This window comes from Callorhinus ursinus, unplaced genomic scaffold (genome assembly GCF_003265705.2).
Source record: "Callorhinus ursinus isolate GAN/ISIS: 27379988/994484 unplaced genomic scaffold, GSC_fseal_2.0 scaffold279, whole genome shotgun sequence".
Classification (NCBI taxonomy): domain Eukaryota; kingdom Metazoa; phylum Chordata; class Mammalia; order Carnivora; family Otariidae; genus Callorhinus; species Callorhinus ursinus.
The window spans coordinates 1-8,142 of NW_027397335.1; the positions used below are offsets into that span (position 1 = coordinate 1).

An 8,142-nucleotide genomic window follows, 5' to 3' on the forward strand; every position below is an offset into this window, starting at 1 on the left:
ATAAGTTCTTTATAGATTTTGGATACTAGCCCTTTATCTGATATGTCGTTTGCAAATATTTTCTCCCATTCTGTCGGTTGTCTTTTGGTTTTGTGGACTGTTTCTTTTGCTGTGCAAAAGCTTTTTATCTTGATGAAATCCCAATAGTTCATTTTTGCCCGGGCTTCCTGTGTCTTTGGTGATGTTTCTAGGAAGAAGTTGCTGCGGCTGAGGTCGAATACGTTGCTACCTGTGTTCTCCTTTAGGATTTCGATGGACTCCTGTGTCACGTTTAGGTCTTTCAAACATTTGGAGTCTATTTTTGTGTGTGGTGTAAGGACATGGTCCAGTTTCATTCTTCTGCATGTGGCTGTCCAATTTTCCCAACACCATTTGTTGAAGAGACTGTCTTTTTGCCATTGGACATTCTTTCCTGCTTTGTCAAAGATAAGTTAACCGTAGAGTTGAGGGTCCATTTCTGGGCTCTCGATTCTGTTCCATTGATCTATGTGTCTGTTTTTGTGCCAGTACCATACTGTCTTGATGATGACAGCTTTGTCATAGAGCTGGAAGTCCGGAATTGTGATGCCGCCAGCTTTGCTTTTCTTTTTCAGTATTCCTCTGGCTATTCGGGGTCTCTTCTGGTTCCATACAAATTTTAGGTTTATTTGTTCCATTTCTTTGAAAAAAGTGGATGGTATTTTGATGGGGATTGCATTGAATGTGTAGATTGCTCTAGGTAGCATTGACATTTTCACCATTTTGGTTCTCCCAATCCATGAGCATGAACGTTTTTCCATTTCTTTGTGTCTTCTTCAATTTCTTTCCTGAGTATTTTATAGTTTTCTGAGTACAGATCCTTTGCCTCTTTGGTTAAATTTATTCCTAGGTATCTTATGGTTTTGGGTGCAATTGTGAATGGGATCGACTCCTTGATTTGTCTCTCTTCTGTCTTGTTGTTGGTGTATAGGAATGCCACTGATTTCTGTGCATTGATTTTATAGCCTGCTACTTGACTGAATTCCTGTATGAGTTCTAGCAGTTTTGGGGTGGAGTCTTTTGGGTTTTCCACATAAATTATCATATCATCTGCAAAGAGTGAGAGTTTGACTTCCTCTTTGCCGATTTGGATGCCTTTGATTTCTTTTTGTTGTCTGATTGCTGTGGCTAGGACTTCTAATATTATGTTGAACTGCACTGGTGAGAGTGGACATCCCTGCCGCATTCCTGACCTTAGGGGAAATGCTCTCAGCTTTTCCCCATTAAGAACGATATTCGCTGTAGGTTTTTCGTAGATGGAATTTATGATATTGAGGTATGTACTCTCTAACCCTATACTCTGAAGAGTCTTGATCAAGAAAGGATGTTGTACTTTGTCAAATGCTTTTTCTGCAACTATTGAGAGGATCATATGATTCTTGTTCTTTCTTTTGTTAATGTATTGTATCACGTTGATTGATTTGCGGATGTTGAACCAGCCTTGCAGCCCAGGGATGAATCCCACTTGGTCGTGGTGAATAATCCTTTTAATGTAATGTTGGATGCTATTGGCTAGTATTTTGGTGAGAATTTTTGCATCCATATTCATCAAGGATATTGGTCTGAAATTCTCCTTTTTGATGGGATCTTTGTCTGGTTTTGGGATCAAGGTAATGGGGCCTCATAAAATGAATTTGGAAGTTGTCCTTCCATTTCTATTTTTTGGAACAGTTTTAGGAGAATAGGTATTAATTCTTCTTTAAATGTCTGATAGAATTTCCCTGGGATGCCATCTGGACCTGGGCTTTTGTTTCTTGGGAGATTTTTGATGACTACTTCAATTTCCTTAGTGGTTATAGGTCTGTTCAGGTTTTCTATTTCTTCCTGGTTCAGTTTAGGCAGTTGATACACCTCTAGGAATGCACCCATTTCTTCCAGGTTATCTAATTTGCTGGCATAGTGTTGCTCATAATATGTTCTTATAATTGTTTGTATTTCTTTGGTGTTGGTTGTGATCTCTACTCTTTCATTCATGATTTTGTTGGTTTGGGTCATTTCTCTTTTCTTTTTGATCAGTCTGGCCGGGGGTTTATCAATCTTGTTAATTCTTTCAAAGAACCAGCTCCTAGTTTCGTTGATATGTTCTACTGTTTTTTGGTTTCTAGTTCATTGATTTCTGCTCTGATCTTTATTATTTCTCTTCTCCTGCTGGGTTTAGACTTTATTTGCTATTCTTTCTCCAGCTCCTTTAGGTGTAGGGATAGGTTGTGTATTTGAGACCTTTCTTGTTTCTTGAGAAAGGCTTGTATTGCTATATACTTTCCTCTCAGGACTGCGTTTTCTGTATCCCAAAGATTTTGGACAGTTGTGTTTTCATTTTCATTGGTTTCCATGAATTTTATTAATTCTTCTTTAATTTCCTGGTTGACCCATTCATTCTTTAGTAGGATGCTCTTTAGCCTCCAAGTATTTGAGTTCTTTCTGACTTTCCTCTTCTGATTGAGTTCTAGTTTCAAAGCATTGTGGTCTGAAAATATGGAGGGAATGATCCCAATCTTTTGGTACTGGTTGAAACCTGATTTGTGACCTAGGATGTGATCAATTCTGGAGAATGTTCCATGGGCACTAGAGAAGAATGTGTATTCCGTTGTTTGGGATGGAATGTTCTGAATATGTCTGTGAAGTCCATTTGGTCCAGTGTGTCGTTTAAAGTCTTTATTTCCTTGTTGATCTTTTGCTTAGATGATCTGTCCATTTCAGTCAGGGGGGTGTTAAAGTCCCCCACTATCATTGTATTGTTGTCAATGTGTTTCTTTGCTTTTGTTATTAATTGCCTTATATAATTGGCTGCTCCCATGTTCGGGGCATAGATATTTACAATTGTTAGATCTTCTTGTTGGATAGACCCTTTAAGTAGGATATAGTGTCCTTCCTCATTTCTTATTACAGTCTTTGTTTTACAATCTAGTTTGTCTAATATAAGGATTGCCTTATATTAGCTTTTTTCTTTTGGTGTCCATTAGCATGTTAAATTGTTTTCCACCCCCTCACTTTCAATCTGGGGGTGTGTTTGGGTCTAAAATGAGTCTCTTGCAGACAGCATATGGATGGGTCTTGTTTTTTAATCCAATCTGATAGCCTGTGTCTTTTGATTGGGGCATTGAGCCTATTTACATTCAGGGTAACTATTGAAAGGTATGAATTTAGTGCCATTGTATTGCCTGTAAGGTGACTGTTACTGTATGTTGTCTGTGTTCCTTTCTGATCTTTGCTGCTTTTAGGCTCTCTCTTTGCTTAGAGGACCCCTTTCAATATTTCTTGGAGGGCTGGTTTCGTGTTTGCAAATTCCTTTAGTTTTTGTTTGTTCTGGAAGTTTTTTATCTCTCCTTCTATTTTCAATGACAGCCTAGCTGGATATAGTATTCTTGGCTGCATATTTTTCTCGTTTAGTGCTCTGAAGATATCTTGCCAGTCCTTTCTGGGCTGCCAGGTCTCTGTGGATAGGTCTGTTGCCAATCTAATGTTTCTACCATTGTAGGTTACATATCTCTTCTCCTGAGCTTCTTTCAAGATTTTCTCTTTGTCTCTGGGACTCGTAAGTTTTACTATTAGATTTCGGGGTGTTGACCTATTATTATTGATTTTGAGAGGGGTTCTCTGTGCCTCCTGGATTTTGATGCCTGTCTCCTTCCTCACATTAGGGAAGTTCTCTTCTATTATTTGCTCCAATAAACATTCTGCCCCTCTCTCTCTTTCTTCTTCTTCTGGGATCCCGATTATTCTAATGTTGTTTCGTCTTATTGTATCATTTATCTCTCGAATTCTGCCCTCGTGATCCTGTAGTTGTTTCTCCCTCTTTTTGTCAGCCTCTTTATTTTCCATCATTTGGTCTTCTATATCACTGATTCTCTCTTCTGCCTCATTTATCCTAGCAGTTAGTACCCCCATTTTTTATTGCAACTCATCAATAGCCTTTTTGATTTCGATTTGGTTAGATTTTAGTTTTTTATTTCTCCAGAAAGGGTTTCTCTAATAACTTCCACGCTTTTTTCAAGCCCAGCTAGTATATTTAAAGCCATGATTCTGAACTCTAGGTCCGACACCGTCCTAATGTCCGTATTGATTAGGTCCCTGGCTGACGGTACTACCACTTGTTCTTTTTGCTGAGGTGATTTTTTTCGTCTTGTCATTTTGTCCAGAGGAGAATAGATGAATGAGAGAACAAAATGCTAACAGGTTTACAAAGTCCCCAGCAAATATGCTCTATATAAATCAGAAAAGACCTGAAACCAGGGGAAGAGAAAGGGAAAGAAAGAAAAAAGTAAGAGGAAAAAAAAAGAAAAAAAGATAAAAACAAAAACAGAACAATACCAATAAAGCAGAATATGATCAAATATGATCAGGCTAGTGCATAGATCAGTGCCACACACTAGATTTTGGGCGTATTTTGGTCTGTTAGAAAAAAATGGCTCCTAAAATTTTAAAGGAAGAAAGACATATATGGACAAAATAAGGGTTGATACAATGAAGCGATAGAAGATGAATGTAAAGATGAAAATTATAAAAGATTTTATAAATGGACTTGATAAGATAAGAAGTTGTTTGAAAAAAGAAAGATTAAAAAAAAAAAGAAAAAAGGAGAGAATGTGATCAGGCTGGAGACTATAACAGAGCCATACACTAGTGATTTAGGGTATATTTTGATCTGTTAGAAGAAACTGTATCTCAAAATTTTAAAGAGAGAACAACTTATATATATATGCCAAAAATAAGGGTAACTACTATGAAGTGATAAAATATGACTCTAAAAATGAAAAATAAAAAATGTTTTTTTTAAAAGAGATTGATAAGATGTTGGTTGAAAAAGGGAAAAAGGAAAAAAAAAACAGTTAACAAAAATTAACTTTGATGAACTAATGACTCGTGGTAAAAAAAAAAAAAAGCCATGAATTCTATGTGCAGTATTCCCCTAGCCCTGGAGTTCTCCCGTTCTCCTTGATCGGTAAACTTGGTCTTGGCTTGCTGGCTGTTTGTGCTGATCTTCTGGGGAAGGGGCCTGTTGCCTTGGTTCCCAAATGTCTTTGCCGGAGGCTGAATTGCCCCACCCTTGTCGGTCCGGGCTAACAAGCTGCTCGGGTTTGATCTCAGGAGTTTTGTTCCCTGCAAGCTCTCTGTACAGCCTTGGAGGACCAGGGCAAAAATGGTGGCCTCCCAATCTCCACTTGGAGGAGCTGAGAACTCGGGGTCCCGCTCCTCAGTGCGCCCCCAGAGAAAAGCAGTCACTCCCTTGTCCCCGGTCTCCGGCTGCAATCCGTGCTCACCTGGCCTGTGACCGAGCGTTACTATCTCTGTCACCCGACCCCGTGTGGAGTCTCCAAACCCAGCAGATCCCTGCGGTGCGCTCCCGCACCGCTCCTCCCCGGGAAGGAAGGGGAGACTCCCCGGATCTGCCACTTGTTGGGTCCCTGCTGCAGGAGCAGTGGCCTGACTGGGCCACGGATCACAGTTTATGGCAATGATTTTGCCCTTTGTGGTGTGTCTTTCAGCTTTCTGCATTTCCCTGGTTTCTGTGTGGATATCAGGAGGAACCAGCCCTCTCCTTTCTGGGTCATGCTCTAGTGTCCCTGTAGGACCAGGGGTCTCGGCCCCAAGATTGTGTCATTAATTCCTAAAATGGCCTCTATGAATTACATCTGATGTGTAATCCATTGGGGATTTCAATATCAAATAAGGGAAATTTTATGACAAATAAACACAGAAGAAAAGAATCCCCTTTGAAAATAGGGGGGCAGACACAAAGGCCCCTATTTTGTGATTCCAATTACAGAGACATTAGGAATACATAAAGGAACCGAGAGAGAAAGCAGCTTAGGGTTTGCCGGGGTCTGGGATTGGGGAGGAAAGGGCAGGGAGGGCTTCTGGTTTGGGGACAACTTTGGGGAATGAGATATTTTGCGGCAATGTTCTGGAGTGTCACGGGACAGCATTGGGCATGTACTTAATTCTCATGACGTGTTCAACTGGAAACTAGTAATTATATTTAAAACAAATAATAAACAGTATATAGGACGTGGAAGGATAAAATAACAGTTGATATGTACCAGAGAGAAAGAACACAGGGCGAGGGGATGAAACAATCGGGCGGGGTCTCGGTTTCAGACGATGGAACTAAGAGTAATTGTACAAGGGGCTCTCCCTGCAGGGCTGTGGGCTCTGGATGTGGCTCTGGGCGCCCTGCAGGAGCAGGAGTAGGGGCAGGGCTCAGGATAGGGGCAGGGACAGGGGCATTGACAGAGGTAAGAACAGGGGCAGAGACAGGGGCAAGGGGAAGGACAGGGTCAGCAGTAGTGGCAGGTGCAGGATCCAGGGCAGGAGCAAGGACAGGAAGTGGGTCAGGGGCAGGAACGGGACCACTGTCAGGGGCAGGGCAAGGCGCAGCGGCTCTGGCAGGAGGACGAACAGGGGCAGGATGGAGGGTAGGATCTGGGTCTGGGACAGTGGCTCTGGCATTGGCAGGAGCAGGAACAGGGGCAGAGGCAGGAACAAGAGCACAGGCAGGGGCAGGGACTGGGGCAGGGGCAGAGGCAGGGGAAAGGGAAGGGGCAGGAGCTGAGTCAGGATCTGGGTCCGAGGCAGGGGCTTGGGCTGGGTTGGGGGAAGTGTGAGTGGCAGGAATTATAGCAGGGGCAGGGGCTGTCGTGGGAGCAGGTGCCAGTTCTTCCTGGACAGCACCAGGCTCTCCCTGGGCAGGTGCTGCGTCACCTTCCGGCTTCTGGTGTCCTAATGAAGTCACTGCAGGCATCAACCCTCCCTCGAGATTCGGCTGAGCTCCTCAGGTGGTGGAGCAGCTGTGAGAGGAGAAACCTCACCCACATGCCTGCTCTCTGTGGGCCTTTGCAGAGACAGAGCCCAGCCCATGGTCTCCCAGAGAAGCCACAACTGGGAAGGAACCCTCACGGGGACGTCTCCCTGACTGCAGTCCACCGCTGTGTGCTCTGTGCCCAGTCGTTGCTCCTGGCCCCACACCAGCCTCTGGGGGCTCCTCCCTGTGGGGCCAGCAATGACCTGTCCCCACACACCACAAACACCCAGCCCCAGCCTTCTCACCCTCCGCCTCAACCTCCAGGCGTTCCAGCTCCTGGACCACTGTCCGGTGGACAACCACTTAGGACAGTAGTCTGGGTGATGTAGGAGGTCTTCACCTACAATCCCCAGCACCTGCTTCTGGGGAACTCTGTGGGGTGACCTCCTCTTTTGAGGAGATGTATGGCGTGTCCACCAGCCTCCTCTCCATGTCCTCCGTCCCTTCTGCAAAGACAGGGACCGGTAGCCGGCCCTGAGTTATCATAGCCCTTCCCGACCATCCACACTGTCCTCCTGCCCAGTCCCCCTGCTGCTCCCAGATCAGACACAGACCTGTGCGTACACAGCCCTGCATCCGGGAATCAGTGACCCATCCCTGCATGGCTATCGGGATAAACCTCGGGCAGAAGGGGCAGCACCCGCACACCCCATCCCACACGACCAGCCTTGACCTTGAACATTACTTGCCCACTTGGTATCTGACCCCTCATCAGCCTGCTCCTGCTCGGGGTGGCCTCACCCTGCATGACCCCTCTTTACACACGCATATACACACACATGCACATACACACAGACAAACACCCCCATTCACACACGTGCAACCACACCCACACTCACACACAGACACACGCGCACACACACACACACACAGAAACTCACACGCACACACACACAGGGAGGGCACCTGGGGCTACACAGCTCATCAGACTTAGTGGGGCTGCATGGCCGGCTCTGGGCCCCCTGTTGTCATTTTTATGTCCTTCCGGCCAAATGGCCAGAGGCCGTGGGGAGCCCTGACATGAAATCCCCAGCAGGGGACAGCGTCTGCAGGGCACGCTTTCTTCCACCTGCAGCCTACGGACCTCGTAAAGAAACATGCGAACATCTTGGATTGAAGATCTCCAATGAAATGAGCTGGGCAGGGGGCTATCTGAGGAATGTGGGTGCCTGGTTACCAGGGTTCCAAATTCTGTTGGGCTCTGTGGTCAGGGAAGTGAAGTCACCACTGCCTGGGTTCCCATTACCAAATTCCTCCTCACACAAGAGCCACCCGAGTGCCCCCCTCCTCTGGCTTCTCAATGCTCACCCTCCCCCATGCCG

The 8,142-nt window shown here is 44.9% G+C and overlaps 1 pseudogene; it reads right to left on the reverse strand.

The window, feature by feature from the left end:
* Nucleotides 1-5,998: 5,998 nt before the first annotated feature.
* On the reverse strand, nucleotides 5,999-7,927 carry LOC141372003 (uncharacterized; annotated as a pseudogene).
* Nucleotides 7,928-8,142: the final 215 nt, after the last annotated feature.